The sequence below is a fragment of the Falco biarmicus genome, chromosome 5 (assembly GCF_023638135.1).
Source record: "Falco biarmicus isolate bFalBia1 chromosome 5, bFalBia1.pri, whole genome shotgun sequence".
Classification (NCBI taxonomy): domain Eukaryota; kingdom Metazoa; phylum Chordata; class Aves; order Falconiformes; family Falconidae; genus Falco; species Falco biarmicus.
In genome coordinates, this window is record NC_079292.1 from 58,634,576 (window position 1) to 58,650,124 (window position 15,549).

Genomic DNA, 15,549 nt, shown 5'->3' on the forward strand with positions numbered 1-15,549 from the left:
CCTATCGTGGTTATTTTGCACTATAAGACAACAGGGTTGAGCAGGGACAACTTGACCCGGTGGGGACCCCCCCGAATTTCCGAGGACTTCTAGCATGGCCTTCGGCGGGCGGGGCCTTAGCCCATGGCCCTGCTCCCAGAGGCTGACCCCGAGCTCCCTTGCCCCAGCCCTGGGGGCAGGCTGGAGCCGGCAAGCCCGAGGCCTCCCAGAGCGCCAGCGGGCCGCGCTCCCGCAGGGCTGAGGCCGGCGCTGGCCGCCGGTGCCCGCCCGGCGCGGGGCATTGTGGGGCTGGCTTGGCACGGCCTGGCGCGGGGGGTTGTGGGAGCGGCTTTTGGCACCACTCGACCCGGCGGGAAGGGGGGGCTCGGCCCGCTCCCGTTGCCGGTGGGGGGAGGCCGGGGCGCGCCGTTCGACCCTCCGCAGAGCCTCGGCGGCCACCACCGGCCCGTACCGCGCCGTGCCGCTCCGCACCCGACCGACCTCGGGGCTGGGCTGGGCTGCCGAGGGGCGGGCCCCGCGCGCGCCCGGCCGTTGCTAACGGCAGAGGGCGCGAGGCACCACCCCCTTCCTCAACGGCTCGCCGCTTCCTCGGCGGCTCGCCTCCGCCCTGCGGCCGGCTCCGATTGACGGCAGCGGCCGTCAGCTCTCCGCAGCCGGCGCCGCCATTGGCCGGCGGGGCCGGGGGGGCGGGAGGGGCGGGACGGCGGCGTTGCTGCGCCGCGGCGTTGCTGGGCCGCGGCGGCTCTTCCTGGCCGGGCGCCTCGCAGTGCCGGTGAGCGAGAGGCGGTAGCGGTGCCTGCGGGACGAGCCGGCAGCGTGAGGACGCCACTCTCTCGCCGCGAGGAGCGCAGCCGCCGCCGCCGCCGCGGCGTTTCCCTCCCTCCCTCCGCAGTAGCCGGGCCCAGGTGAAGCCGGTCGGGTAGGGCGGTGGGCGCGGGTGCCCCCGGTTTGCCCCCCTGGCGCCGTGCTTCCCCCCTGGCGGGTTTCGCGCCTCTTTGTCTGGCCGGGCGAGCGGGTGCCGCTCCCCCTCTGCTCTCTGCCGCTCTCCCCGCGGAGCCGGGCGGCGGGCAGCCCGGTTGGGCGCCCACCTGCAGTGCCTGGGATGCTCCCCGTCCCCCCCGGACTCCCCCTCTCCCCGGGAAGCGTGTGTGCCGCCGCACGCTTGCATTATGCCCAGGGAGTTGCCCGTCTCCTCCCTCCACGCCCTGCTGCCCGGCCGCCCCGCAGGTGGGGTGGGTGCTGTTATTCGCGCTCTTTTTCACAGGACCGTCCTCTTCCCCCCCGGTGCGTCTCCCCCCAGTTCCCCCCTCGCGTTCGAGTGTCCGTCCTTTGGAAGTAACGGGCAGGGGAAAATAGGACCGTTTGGCAGCTGTCAGGGCTGTAGCCTGAGTCACAGGCTGACAATCCTCCTGCAGACCTTGCAATGGGCTTGGCTTCCGCCCTCAGATCTCCACTTCCTCGTTCGGTTTGGTCTGTGTGGTGAAGCCAGGAGAGAGGGAGGAGGGAGTGACAGGGCAAGATGAAGCTTGCAGTAAAAACTCTTGCAGATAGCGTGTGCTTTCAGGCATCACCTCCGACAGAGTAGGGAAAGTTACCTGGATTCTAGTGATATCGTTACCAACCTGTCTCCAGTAGGTGTGGAAGGTAAGGAGTTTCATAGTCCCCGAGGGCTGTGTGTAGCCAGTGGGTTTAATAAGGATTGCTCCTAATTTCCTAAATACAGGGTGACATGAGTTTTGAGGCAGTAACATGACTCTGGTAATGAAGTGGGATTTTTTCAGAAGTAAACTGCCTTGGTCAGGAAGCTCTTAATGCAGTGGCTGTTACATACACTCCCTTCCCACCCCCCCCACTCCCCTTTCCCTTACGGTTCCTTTCCTTCCCCCTTTTTTCTATTAAAACACTGTGCTCTTCATCTTTCTTTCTCCATAGATTTTTCTTCTGTATCCTTTGTCATAACGTCCTGAGCTGCACTCCATCAGAGCAGACTAAGAACCTAAGCTTTCTTTCTAAGTGAGCAGGTCTGTCCTAAACAAAGTAATCTCTGAAGTATCGCGTAAGAAATTTGTGCTTCAAACTTGAAGAGATACTGTAGAAGATGGACTTTGGCCTGCAGACTATGATTTCTGTGCTTCTGCCCTACACTATAAAGAAATACTGTAATCTGCATGGAGGCTATTGAACCATGGCTTGAAAGATTAAATTACACATCCTTAATTCTCACCAAAGTAACAGCACTCTAAATCAGTTACTGCTTGTGTAAAGATGCTTTTGAAATTAGTCACTAGGTAACAATGTGACTAAGTTCACTAACCCATGGCATTCCAGTAAAAATGGCAAATTGTGGTGCAGATATGTATTGACTCATAGATGCATTGTTTGCAACTGTAGTGCTCTCTCCCAGAGTTGAAAAGACATAAGCAAAAATTTTTTAAAATACAAAGTTGTAACGAGGAGGAAGCAATTGATAAATGTAAGTGGGGTTGCCTTTAGCACAAAAGTTTTGAAGTTGTTAATCACAATTGCCAAAACTATATAGTCACAAGATTGTGCTGCTAATCTGACCTTGTAAAAATAACTAAAGTCATGAAACAGTTCTGTGAAGCTTCGTGTCAGGTGGAACTGTTTGAATTGACTTGTTCTCCTTCTTCATAGCTTTATTTGTTGCACTTATTCATAGTGTGTGTCTTTCTGGAGGTGGACAGGCAAAATTTTCAGTAACTCTTAAGCTGCAAAATTACTAGTAGTGGATGGAAACAGGGGTCTGAACTTCTCATATTTACTGATCTGTAACCTCAAAGTGAGTATGACCAACACCAAGCCGGTGAGTTACGTGGTTCTTGTAATATGGTGTCATCTCTTGGATGCTTGACTTGTATAGGCAAGATCTGATTTTGAAAATTCCCTGGAGAAGAGACTTTGACCTCAGAGTTTGCTCTGCTGAGTAGCATGTGGCTGTTTCTGTATAAACAGGAAGACTAAATAGTCAGGTTCTGTCAGTTCCAGAAGAATGAGTGTAGAAACTGAAGGTCTTTTATTGGACTTTGTTTGCATAGATTGCTAGGATATTTCTATCATGGTTCTGGGATTTATTTTTTTTTTTTTTACTTCAGGTTGCTCTTGTAAGAAAATTGTTGCCAGAGTGATAGTTTTATCTGAAGAGAAAAAGAAAGCATAAGCTTTTCTTCATTATTTCATTTGGGTAGATTTTGAGAAGCTTGAGAACATTTTAAGAAGACAAATAGGTTGAGAGCTACACAATTATCTTTTAAGTGAATCGGGAATCATAGAGTGGTTTGGGTTGGAAGGGACCTTAAAGATCATCAAGTTCCAGCCCCTCTGCCACGGGCAGGGACACCTTCCACTAGACCAGGTTGCTTAAAGTCCCACCTGACCTGGCCTTGAACACTGCCAGGGATGGGGCATCCACAGCTTCTGTGGGCAACCTGTTCCAGAGCCTCGCCACCCTCATAGTAAATAATTTCTTCCTAATATCTAATCTAAATCTCCTCTCTTTTAGTGTTAAACCATTAATGAATAAGTAATAATAATAAAAAATAATAACTTCACTTGCTCAGTAAAGTTGTAGGAAACAAATTACAAGAATTTCTCACTTAGGAGGCTAAAATATGCTGGTTGCCAGCACATGTATTTGATATTATGTAAAATGTTCTAGACTGTTCAAGCTGTGTAGCAGGCGGTACAAGATTCATCTTTGAGTTAAAAACTATGGTGGAGTCAGATACTGCAGGTGCTTAAATCTCTTTGCAACAGCACTTGGCACTGCAAATATTTCTACTACAAATGGGGAGAGGTACATTTACCACTGTAACAAAGTATCTTGAAAACCTGAATGATTATTATCTTGGCAGGTCTTTAAAAAATAATGCACTAAATGTTTATAATAACTGGTCATTCACAGGTTAGTCCTCTGTCAGACTATTCACATGCAGGTACAAAGGAGCGTATGTATATCAGCATGGCTATTAACTACATGAAAACATACTTCAGTTGTACTAAGAGATTAAAGTAATCTGTCTAAACCCCAAAATTTTGTTCTGTTAATCTCCAGGATAATAAGCAGATAGGACAGGACATGTAGGTATTGTGATTCTCCTGAATCTTGTGTTTCTATCCCCATTCTTAGGCCTGTGTCTTGCCCAGATTTGTGTCACTTACGAGTTGGTGTGAGTATAATAGGGTGAGACTGTAAGTGTACCCACTGGAGGTACGGGAACCGATCTGGTTAATGCAAGGTTTACTGAAAGGGGAAGTCACAAGTTAAGGTTATCTTATCCCCCACCCGTCTGTACTACATCTGCTTTCTTGTGTGGTAACTTCAGGTTATTGGGTAATGTGCTAAAGCTAACTGATGACTAAAGTACATTTTAGAGGCTCAGAGTTAGTGTGCATGTCTACTAAAAGGTGTCCAAAAGTTTAATCCTGAGTTTATGATGTAATACGTATTTGTTCATTTGACTCAATAATGCACTTGGTGCCCTCTAACATCCAATTTTGTCTTTGATTTCTTGTATAAATACCTTATTAGTCTTTGTTTTCTTAGCTCATAATTGAGGCACAGCTGTTTACATGTTAAGTAGAGAAATTGTGTGCCTAACGTTAAGTCTTCTGTGGGTTGGAACAAAACTATAGTAGCATGGGATTGCCTACAGCGGCATTGTTTTTGCTGGCAGTTGCTCTAGCTTAATGGTGACTTGGTGACCTCGTACTTCAAATTTCTTTTCAGTTTAAGCACACCATGATTTTAATTGAGTTTCCTAGTGTAGAAAGAGATGGAAACTAGCAACCTGATTTAAATACAGTATGATGAGACAAAAACACAAATGCAACTTCTGCCCTGGAAGCTAATGCAAATGGGTGTTGTCCAACTAAATGAAATGCATCGATTTACAAGTTCATCTTAATTATGGTTTATCCGCTTCACTTTTTTCTTTAGTGACTGTGAGAACTTGTTCTGAGTACTTGAAGTAGTAATCTCAGCAACGATTTGTCTTGCAATCCTAGGCTACTGTAGTGGCTTAGCGTCTTCTGACCTCACTCCAGCCCAGCCATATTCAGTGTAATGGACTAGTCCCTGTTGTTAGTTAATGGCTCTTTGGCCTGATACTATTCAGCATAGTATGTTGCCTTTCTGAGCATCCTAAAAGGTCTAAAGAAATAGTAGTGTCTACAATTTTCCAGTGATGGAACTGTGATTGATTTCATTGTATGATAGTTAGTACTGCTAAGTCATGTCCTTTTTAAACATAGCAAGGTGGAAACTGTAAAATTGATCTAGCGTACTTGCCTACTGCAAATTATTTCTTATAGAAATATTAGATGTATTGCTGTTGGATGTAGAGGGGTATAATGAAATACAACTCTGCACACTGTGGTTTGACTCTATGACCTCTTTATGAAATTTATGCCTCTAGAGTTTTGTACATAGGGTTTGGATTCTGCTTGTCTTCATGACTAGAAATTTAAATTTCTCCTAATGCATGTATGCTGACTCTACTGAGAGTAGTAAATAAAACCACATGGATGAGTGATTTCGGTAAACTCAAGCTAATAATTAATATACGTTGAGGGAAACTGAACTTGAAAATCTGTATCGTAAAGTCTCCTTAACTGATGAATACTTCTATTCATCAAGAACTACCATTTTAAAGAGTCTCGGCAGGAAATCCATTATGATATATGCCTCAACACAGAACTGGAGTTCTGATTTGAATGAAAGCAAAGGCGGCGTTCAGACTTGTAAGAAAAGAGGTTTAGAGAAATTTTGCAGCTCAACTTGCACAGGATTGTCAAGTCAGATTATTAATTTTTTTTCCTGTTGGGTAGCTTCCTGTTTAAAATACAAGATTTAAAGCATGTTCTTGTAATAGTTTACTTCCCTTTTTTATTGTTTGTAGTGATGAGAGTACATTCATCTGTATTTTTCTTTTAAGGTCAAGACTTCACCAGTTCAGTTGAAATTAGGCTCTTTTAATCAACCTTGGAGGTGCAGTAGATTTGACTTTGGTTCAAGTTGGTTGTGGCCAACATTCAGTTCAGCTAGTTTTATTGACATACTTGGAGTTTATTTAAATATGCAAGGGGAAAAAAAGGAAACCTACAGGAAAATTCTAAGTAAAAAAAAAATAATTATTCAGTTGCTTGTGTCTCTTTCTCCAAATGTGACCGAGTTAAAACAACTGTTATATCAGTTTGTAGGTAAATTTTCAGTTAGTAAGCTCTCTTTGATAGGGACTGTTAACACTGTAGGTCTGCTTGCCATTTTGTGCAGGAGATTCCAGTCTTGCTGTGCTCAGAATGCATAAAATCAATTATTTTGAAATGTGTGAATACAAATTAAGTTTCACTGGTAGTGTTTCTTTTCCTTAAATTGATAGTCTGTCTTAGGACTAGGCATATTTCAACAAAATAAGATACTTAAATGTAAGAACTTGGCAACAAATACTGAATGTAAATCTGAAGTCAGACTGATGAACTGGATGAGAAAGTTCCTGGCTAAGCACTTGGAACTAGTTGGTGGTTGAGGTAAATTGACTTTTGACAGGTTTTTTTTTTTTAATGTACATGGAGAAAAATACTCTCTGGCTTCCGTTTTGGCCATGTAATTCATAGTTTAAAATGTAGAGGAAGGTATTGACATTTTTCTTTGGTCTTTTTTCTTCCTTTTTTTTGGGGGGTGGTGGTGGTTGGGGGGGTGGGTAGTTGTATGTTTCACAGTTAGTGGAACGGATCAGAAGGGGTGGATTTGAGATGAAGGTATCCAGAAACGGGCAATTTAATTAATAAACTACTAATTGCAGGTAACTATCTAGAGAACAACTTTAGTTACTTTTTGCTTGTAAATGCATCTGAAGTAGTCCACGAGATTATTTTTTTTTATTAATGGATTATTTTTTATTTTTTTTTAGCAAATACAACTTAATGTATTTTATTCTTCATAGATGTTCAGATGTCTTTGTTTTTGTTGTTCAGGGATAGAGATATTTTTATCTCTTTTTGACATGAAGTAAAATTATTCAGACTTTACAGAATTGTTTAAATAAATGGATATGGGATTATAGATACAGGTATATGGTAGACTATTTACAATAATTAAGTAATTGGGTACTTGAAACTGTCATGTTTCAAACGGATGTGTCTGCTTACTGACAAAGGGAATTTTCTTTCTTGGAGGAGCACAAGTACAAAATAAGATTTCTCCACAGGTACAGAAACCTCTTTAAACTGTGACTTAGTATTTGTGAGTTAAACTGGTTCACTTGGCTTTTATCATCTATGTTATATTGCAGTATGAATGTTTATAGCAGATACTAAAATCTTTGACCTTTCATTACGCAGTAAATTCTTCTGGAATTGTTTTTATGACCCTTCCCAAGACAGAGTTTGCAGTTCAATGCAGTATAAGATGGGAAATGTAAAATGAGAACACAGAAATGTGATGAGGAAGTTGTATTAGTCATATTTTTTCTTTAAAAAAGGGATTGCCAGAATATGAGACAAACTGGTGTAACTTCTAAAAAATGATCTACATATTGTCTGTGTAGCACTGGTATATATGTGTACACAGTCAGTTTATCTTCTTCCTTCACATAGTGGGAATAAATTATTTTGCATGGCAAATTTAAAGTTTTTTCCTAATGGGCAGAACTATATGGGTAAATTTTAGTTCTTTAATGCTCTAAAAACTTGATATAGATTTAACTGATAAAAATTACCATGCTGTATTATATTACCATGCAGTTCTACTGGGAAGATGTACAACTGCAGTAAATGGTTCAGCTCTTGCTTGTGTAGATAAGGAAAAGCATATCATAGAATCATACAATGGTTTGGGTTGGAAGGGACCTTGGAGATCAGCTAGTTCCAGCCCCCCTGCCATGGGCAGGGACACCTTCCACTAGCCCAGGTTACTCAGAGCCCCATCCAGCCTGGCCTTGGACACTGCCAGGGATGGGGCATCCACAGCTTTTCTGGGCAACCAGCTCCAGTGCCTCACCACCACAGCACTGCAGTGTATATGGTTGTGGAGAATGTTGTTAACTATGGTAGAAACCCATGAAACAGTTCTGCTAGTCTGTGGTCAGTGTTTCCTCATGTTGTTTTTTATCCTGTTATGCCAGAAAGCAAAACTTTGTTGGAAACTTTCAATTTGTATTTGCCTCCACTTATTGGGACTGTGGAATATCATAGTGTCAGTCTCCTGTCAGAAAGGGATAATTCTGTTTTTTTTCCAAAAATGTATTTTCCTGTAACGCCAGGATAGAGAAGATTTTATGTGCCATATAGCCATGAGTGTAACAGTTCGCAGTGGGTTCCTACTCCAAGTACCCCTGCTTTTACACATTTCAGGTTGAAACATGAGTCCTTTCTTTTCTTTTAATGCAAAAATCAGGAGATCCAGACAGGAGGGCATGGCTGGATGAATTCTAAAACAAGAAATGCCTAATGCTGTTCCTTTTTAAAGACTGATATATTTGACATTTGAGGAAGAAAGCACAGGTCAGGAAAGGAACAAGCTAACCAGAAAACAACTGTGAGGCTGAAGGGTATCGATGAGGGAAGTGTTCATTGTGCGCTCTGCTGCAGCAGAGGCTTTCTCTAGAACATTGGTTATAATGGATCGCTAAGTAAGGGGCCATGAAGCTCTGCAAGACCTTGAATGCAATAGGGAAATGTCACAATCAAAATGTTTCAAGGTTTTTCACACCATTCTGAACTTGATATTTATGCTCTGCAAGGCTTTCAACTTGGCCTCCTTATACATTCTGGAACTTAAGGCTATGTCATTTTTCCTTCGGTGTAGGACTTGCTGTTCTCATATCCAGAAACAGCATTTTCCTCCTGCCTCCCCCCCCAAGATCACCTTCATAAACAGAGGCACATCCTCTTAATGAGTCTTACGTATGGCTAGAAGAGTTGAAAATTAAAGTTAGACCCTGTAAAGGTGGTAGGCTTCTCTTGTGCCAGAGTTTTTGCCTACCACCACCATAGCTGCTGTTAATGGTGGAGTGGAACTATCGGAAACAAGAATAAAATACAAGATATAGCAGAAGGCTGTTTGTACAGGGTCATAGTTTGGCACAGTAGATTAAGCCGTAAGTGTCTAGAGAAACTTGATTCCCTGCTCCAGTGTAAAAATAATCTTTTTAAAAATGGTTTGCCAGACAAATTTGCACTGATTCTTGGTTCTTTCTAACATGAGCTGGAAGAAAGTTAGTATTATTGATGCTGTGATCAAAGTAATTTTTCAGTTAATGTAAGCAAGAATAATTGCTCCTGTAAGATGACTTTATCTTAGCCACATGCCTGCTAAATATTTGTCTCTAAAAAAGTGAACCAGAACTGTGTTTTTCCTGTATTTTTAGATGTAACTCTTTTATTCCTTGTTCCCTCTTGTGATGAAATGAAACCTGGCATTGACAAAGATGGTAGGGAGCGCTAATTGATATGGAACTCTGTATTGGAAGAGCTACCTTACACTTCAGTGCCCCAGAGAGTTCTTGGCAGATAGCTTTTTAGCCTTAAATCAGAATATTATGGAAGGGATGAAAAGTGACCCCGAGATAATAAGGACAGGCTGAAACTTTCCAAGCTCTTCCTCCCTCTCTCATGCAGTGTCCCTAGGGAATTCTGCATGCCTCATCAGAACTTTTGCAGTCCATTATGCCTCCTGAAAACAAGTCTTCCAGCAAAACAGCTTGAACAGCAGGGATGGGCTGCAGTTTTCTGAACTACAGCTGTCTCCTTAAGTGGGATTACTTTGCTGAGTGGTCACGAAGAATGTGTTCTCCCCCTGGAATGTTTTCCTTGTGGGCACACTGTCTCTGGAAGAGGAATTCTCTCCTCTGCTGAGAAGGCATGTACTGTACACGCACTAATGAGAAACAACAGTTGCAGAAAGTGTATTATGCAGGATTGTAAACGTTGAATATTTATTCAAAGTGAATGGGGTTGGGTGGCAGCCAGCCTAGCTTTGTCATGCTAAAGACTGGACTTGAAATCAACAGAAGGCTACCCTCCCCCTCCCTAAACCAGTGTTTGGTGTGTTTAAACAATGTGCACAGGCTTCACAGAACTGATTAACTTCATTGGTGCCATGTTACATGGTAATGTGTCTTTGTGTCTCACTGAACTGAGAAGGTGTAATTAAAATAGGGTCACGCATACCCTCCCTAGCATTAACTTGGGGAAGCAATGCCTGGCCATATTTGCCCATAATCTGCACGGGTTAATTTCTTTATGGTGTGCAGTGCAGTTACCCAGGATCATTTCTGTTCTTGTATAGCCTGTGGTGAAGGCTGCACTATGCCATTTTCACACTTTACTACCCAAAACTAGCCTCTTCAGCTTGGCATTAATTTACGTTGCTTCTGCGTGTGCTGTGCTTGTAGCTTCTGTTCTCCAAAATCTTGCCGTTCATTTGAACCCAGTGGAGAGAAAAGGTGACTGCTAAGTGGCATGTAAGGACAGTGTATTACTTGTATGTGGCTTTTTGGCCTTTGCAGTTTGTGATGGAAAGTCTCAGGTTTTCACAGAGCATACCTCCTTTGTCAGCTGTTACAGTAGAATATACAAGTGCTGCTTCACATGTACCGGGAAGTGGTGCCTGACGGCTGATGAGAGCTGGCTATGCAGAAACTGAGAAACGTTTATTCCATGTTTCTTGTGCTGAGGATGCGTGCTAAGTACCTCTAGGTCACCTGGAAGATACAGAATTTCCTTCAACTTGTTTGGTGTGTCTTACATGTAGTCTGGTTGGTAGATTACTTTTGTGTAACACAGGTATCATTTACATATTAGAGTCCTCCTTGATTTTTGGAGCCCTGTGCATACAGAGAGGGCACTTTAGTGCTCTACCTTGAGTTTAACTTACAGTAGTAAACATGGTATCTGGCAAGTCTGGGCAGCACTACAGTCAAACTGAATATGCAACAGTAATTGCCAGCAATCTGCATTCCAGTTGTGAAATAAATCTTTCAACAATGTATTTTGTACATCAGCCTGTGACTAGAGAGGAAAGCAGTGAACTACAGTAAGCCTAACAGCAATCATTATGAATCCCAAATAAAGCTGAACTAGAAGAAATGGATCTGTGTGGCAGCACAGTGTTCTGAACAAAAAGGGTAAGTGTAGCTGAATGCCTTCAGCTCCGAGGGGCTATCTATGGGGGAGTATTAATTGCAAACTCGTGTACTTGACTGGTGGTTGTATTCTCTAGTGGAATAACTGAAATTCATGATTCTTTAGTTCAGCATAAAGTACTGGTGTGTCACAATGTACTGAGAAACAAGCAGCTACAACCAGTCAGTCCATCAGTTCAGCTTCCTGCCAGCTTTTCCCCTGCCATTTCTCCCTTTCCCCCACCCCCACCCCCCGGGATTAATTTCTCACCCTTAGTGATTCAGACTTCAGTTTTTATATAGGTGTCAGAAGCTGGAGCAGTTTGTGCTAACAAACTTCGCAGTTTTCTTTCCCATAAACATCCTGGCACATGGAGCTGTGAAGTGTCAGCCTAGTTATGTCCTAAACAGATGAGATCTGAACAGTTTCTTAGTGAATACAAGGGAATTGTAGCGAGGTTTTTTTGGTGGGTTAGGTTTTTGGTTTTTAATGTTGTCAGTTCATGGTCACTGTAGGCAGTCTGGCCACTAAAGTCTACTTACTGTGCTTTCTAGCTGCGCTTAATGCGACTGTTTCTGTTGGTTTGATGAACTGTATTCAGCTGGCTGGGGAGAGTGAAATAGTTGAGTTTGCAAATATAATGCAAGTATTAGCTGTTTGGATTGTACACTTAACAAGGATTCCCATCATAGGAATGTTACTGACCAGACTTAGTTTGAATCATTAGCTTCTTCTCAAAGTCAGATTATTTTTTAAATGCTGTGTATTAACAAAGAATCAAGTTTCTTCACTGAGGACAATTTAGTTGTAGCTGAAATGGGACTGTAAGTGACTGGTAGTGCTAGTGTAAAAGTAGTTTCTAGTGTAAAAGTCTTGTCATGCTGTAGAAATGGTGTACATTCCTATTGGTCTGTGAAAGGCCTTTTGTCTTGTGCTGCATTCTCTCACCACTTGCTAAAGGTAAGCCCCTTTGGAAAATGGCATGAGAATTGTGTCCCAGAAATACTTTTAAAATGTGAACTGTATGAACAAAGGGAAATTAACTTAGTCTAAATGTGTATGCTATTTTCATTCTTTTTGTCACCCTGATCTTTATGGCAGTTCCTCTTGCACTGCTAGTATAAAAGCCACTAGACAAACCATGAGGGGGGATCATTTCATGTGCAATCACAGAAAGTTTTTATAACAGTGCCTTACTAGTAGATATGAAGCAGAAGAAAACTTTATTGACATACGTCCCCTTTCATTCAGGCTCCGTCTTCTAGTGAAGTTCTGAAATAGTGATCTGAATCAGAAAGTATACAGTACACGTATCTGGCTATCTATAGCCCAGTATTTCACAAACTTCTCATAATTCATTAAAGTAGGGAAATGGTTTGTGATTAAAGCGGTCTATTCCAATGCAATAATGCATTTTTGCTAATAAAGAGACTGAAGCCTAAAAAGAACAGTCTGGAGATCCTTACTTTTTTAATGGTGGTTCAGATAACTCAGAACTAGAAGTGCTTTCTCTGCCTAGCTAGTGCTCTAATACTTGTTAGTAAGTGTGATGCTTAAACTTTTGCCATTAATGCTCTTCTGAATATTCTATTTCTACTTCAGCTCTTAGCTCGATAGTTTAGCATAGCCCAAGCTCAATTTACTGAGCAGTGGCTCAGTCCCAGAAGCAATTCTGTGGCTGCTGACAGAATAAACATGGGGGGGGAATAATACAAATATTTCTGGAAAATTATAAACAGATAATGTTCTATGCTTTTAGTAGTTGCAAAACACTGTAATTGAAAGGAAGGGACCATATAGCAGAGTCAGCTTTTAGGCTTTTCCAATCCAGACAAGGTGTTTGTGTCCAGGTTTTTGGGAAGCACTTGATGCTTTAAGTAGGGAGAGGAGTGTGCAAAGTGGCTCATAATTCAAGTCTTAAGGGTATGAAATTGTAGGAGGCGAAGGCAAACTTCTGTCCATATGATTGTATTCAAATGAGGGTTTGGGGTAGTTCTGCCTAGTTCAATGGGAATATATAGCATCCTAGCTTAAAGCCAGTGTTTAATTCATTAATCGCAAAAGAATCTGCAGGGAAATATGTATGTAAAGGGTTCTTGGATTTTTTTTTTTAGTATTGGACTGCATATTAATATCTGGGTCCCATTCTGTTCATGACTGTAGAGATTGCCTTGCCTCCACCTCTAACTATATGGCATCTTTGTGACAACTATGTAGTTAAATGGCAAAAGAGTGTCTTGGTGCCTGAAATAATGGAAAACAAGCAATGTTTGACCAGCCTGTTCTCAGACTGCTGTGAACCACAAAAAGGGAGCATACTGGGTTAACAGGGAAGTGACTGCAGTATTTCATTTTTGGAAACAATACTAGGAAGGAGGCATTTAAAATCAAAATAAGGATGGTGTGTCTTCCTTCTCTATTTTTTGGTCGTCTTACCTATAGACTGGTGTTGCATCAAAAAGAATATTGTTAACGGTATTCTCATCTGGCAGTTACACAATAGTCATGTAAAGATAAATGTCCTTACCTCACATAATTATCTACACCCAAAATGCAAACTACTAGGCAAACAAATTGCTTCCTAATTTGTTTCTAAAATGGTCATGACTTGCATTTGTTAGGATTGCTGTAAGGCTGCAAGAGCTTACTGGGCTTACTTCCTTGACCACTTAAGGGGTTTTTAGAAATGCCCAGTGACATGCAGCATAAGCTAGGAAGATAAGTTTTGGAGGCTGAGAGATGGAACTTGCTGAATCTGATTCCTCTGGTACTGTTCTTGTGGAGAAGGCAAATTAATGGTTGGTTTGTGGTATTGCTAGTTTAGAGGCCCTGTGGGTTAGAAGTCAGCCTCGAGAATAGCACTAATGCTATGTTATCTTAGCATGATTCTCCAGCTTTTTAGTTCTAGTACCTGATGATTCTGTTCTGGAGAGTATGAAAACTAGTTTAAGATGGCAGCAGCGCACAGCCCTATTATCGCCATGCAACAGGGTAATTTTCAAGTCTGTTTAAAGTTTGAGATGCAGACCATCTTTGAATCGCCTCACTGTTTGGTAGTACTGGCATAAAAAACTTAAATGTTTGAGATTTTAGAGTAGCTATGTTAGGCTATTTCTCTTCTTACTGTGAAAGTTGTTGTTTTCCAAATAAAAAGGGATAGATGCTATAGAATGATCCCTTACTGGATGAAGAATGCAGTCTTGCTGTATGCGAGATAATTCAGGGTTCTCTTCCTACGAGGCATTTAACCTCTCTGCAGCTATCTTCTTTCCTTAGTTCTCTTCAGATCTAGAACTGGCTGGGGATACCCCTTGAAAGATTTCTTGTGGTCTTAAGTATTTCTTATCCAAAAAGAATTAGTCTTTATCCCAGAATAAATCTCCAAGGCGGATTGAATGCATGTACTCTTAACAGTAAGGAAGTGAGGAATATGTTTCACTGTAATGTAGGACACTTCAGATGGCTGGTTACTTAGGATTCATCAGGAAATGATGAAACTGAATTTAGCTGAAGCATACTGCCTCTGTGTCCTGCCTGATTATAGCCAAAAAAGGCAACTGGTTAGATTCTGGGAGTTGCATAGGCAGGAAACTCTGTAATGGAGGGCAGAGCACAGCTGTTGCCTTGCCAAACCTGATACAGCTCTGGACACAATTGAATATTCTTCCCCCCTCTTCCCTCCACTCCCTTTTTTTTAACCCTTTGACCACAACCTGCAGATGCTACACTGCAGTGTCATGGAATTGCAATATCTTCTGTTGAATTGTTAGTCTTCTCTATTTCCTACATACTCTGTCAGGCTAGCTGTTGTGGCATGATCTTGGAGCTCTCTTGACAGCTCAAGTTTTTCATGTCAGCCTTTTGATTACTACATCTTATCTGCAACAAATCTCTTCATTGTGTACCCATTAAAATCTGGATTTTTCAATAAAAGTATGAAAAGCTAGGGAGGAGGAATTGCTCTGAGAATCACCATTGCGGTGATTGAAGTGGAAGTGTCAGCAACCCAGTGGGGAAGGAAAGGTGAGGTAAAGTGTGGCATAGCTGCTTGGCATATCCTGTAAGGCTTAAGGCAAAGATTTTATGCTCAAGCTAAAGGATATTATTATTTATAGAGTAATTTTCTCTTTCTTAGCTAAAGAGTTTTTGACTGTGAATATACAGCTATCCATACAGTCTCTGGCTCAAAGTTGTGTACCACCTACAGTGATAGATTTGTTGAAGGGCATTTCCCTACATGCTTACAAATTAATGGTGTGGGTATTTGTGCCCGTCGTTATTATAGCTAATGTTTTTCTGGCTTCATTCACTGCTTGCTAATGCTGGGACTCAACAACTATTGTTGCTCTCAGGCATATTTTGTAAGTTGAACTGCTTCTGTCCTGCTCTCAGTACCTTTTTGTCTGT

At 42.3% G+C, this 15,549-nt stretch overlaps 1 protein-coding gene across 3 annotated transcripts in view; it reads left to right on the forward strand.

Annotated features, from left to right (window-relative positions):
* The first annotated feature begins 766 nt into the window (after positions 1-766).
* The window catches only part of MYH9 (myosin heavy chain 9), a 74,437-nt gene continuing 59,654 nt past the window's right edge, over positions 767-15,549 (forward strand). Inside the window, exon 1 of one of the 3 annotated variants that reach the window (XM_056339468.1) lies at positions 767-905. The gene's annotated coding sequence lies outside the window, so the exon portion shown is untranslated. Of the gene's footprint in view, positions 906-1,490; positions 1,645-15,549 lie in introns of those variants that run through there. The other 2 variants (XM_056339469.1, XM_056339470.1) reach the window with 2 other exon arrangements.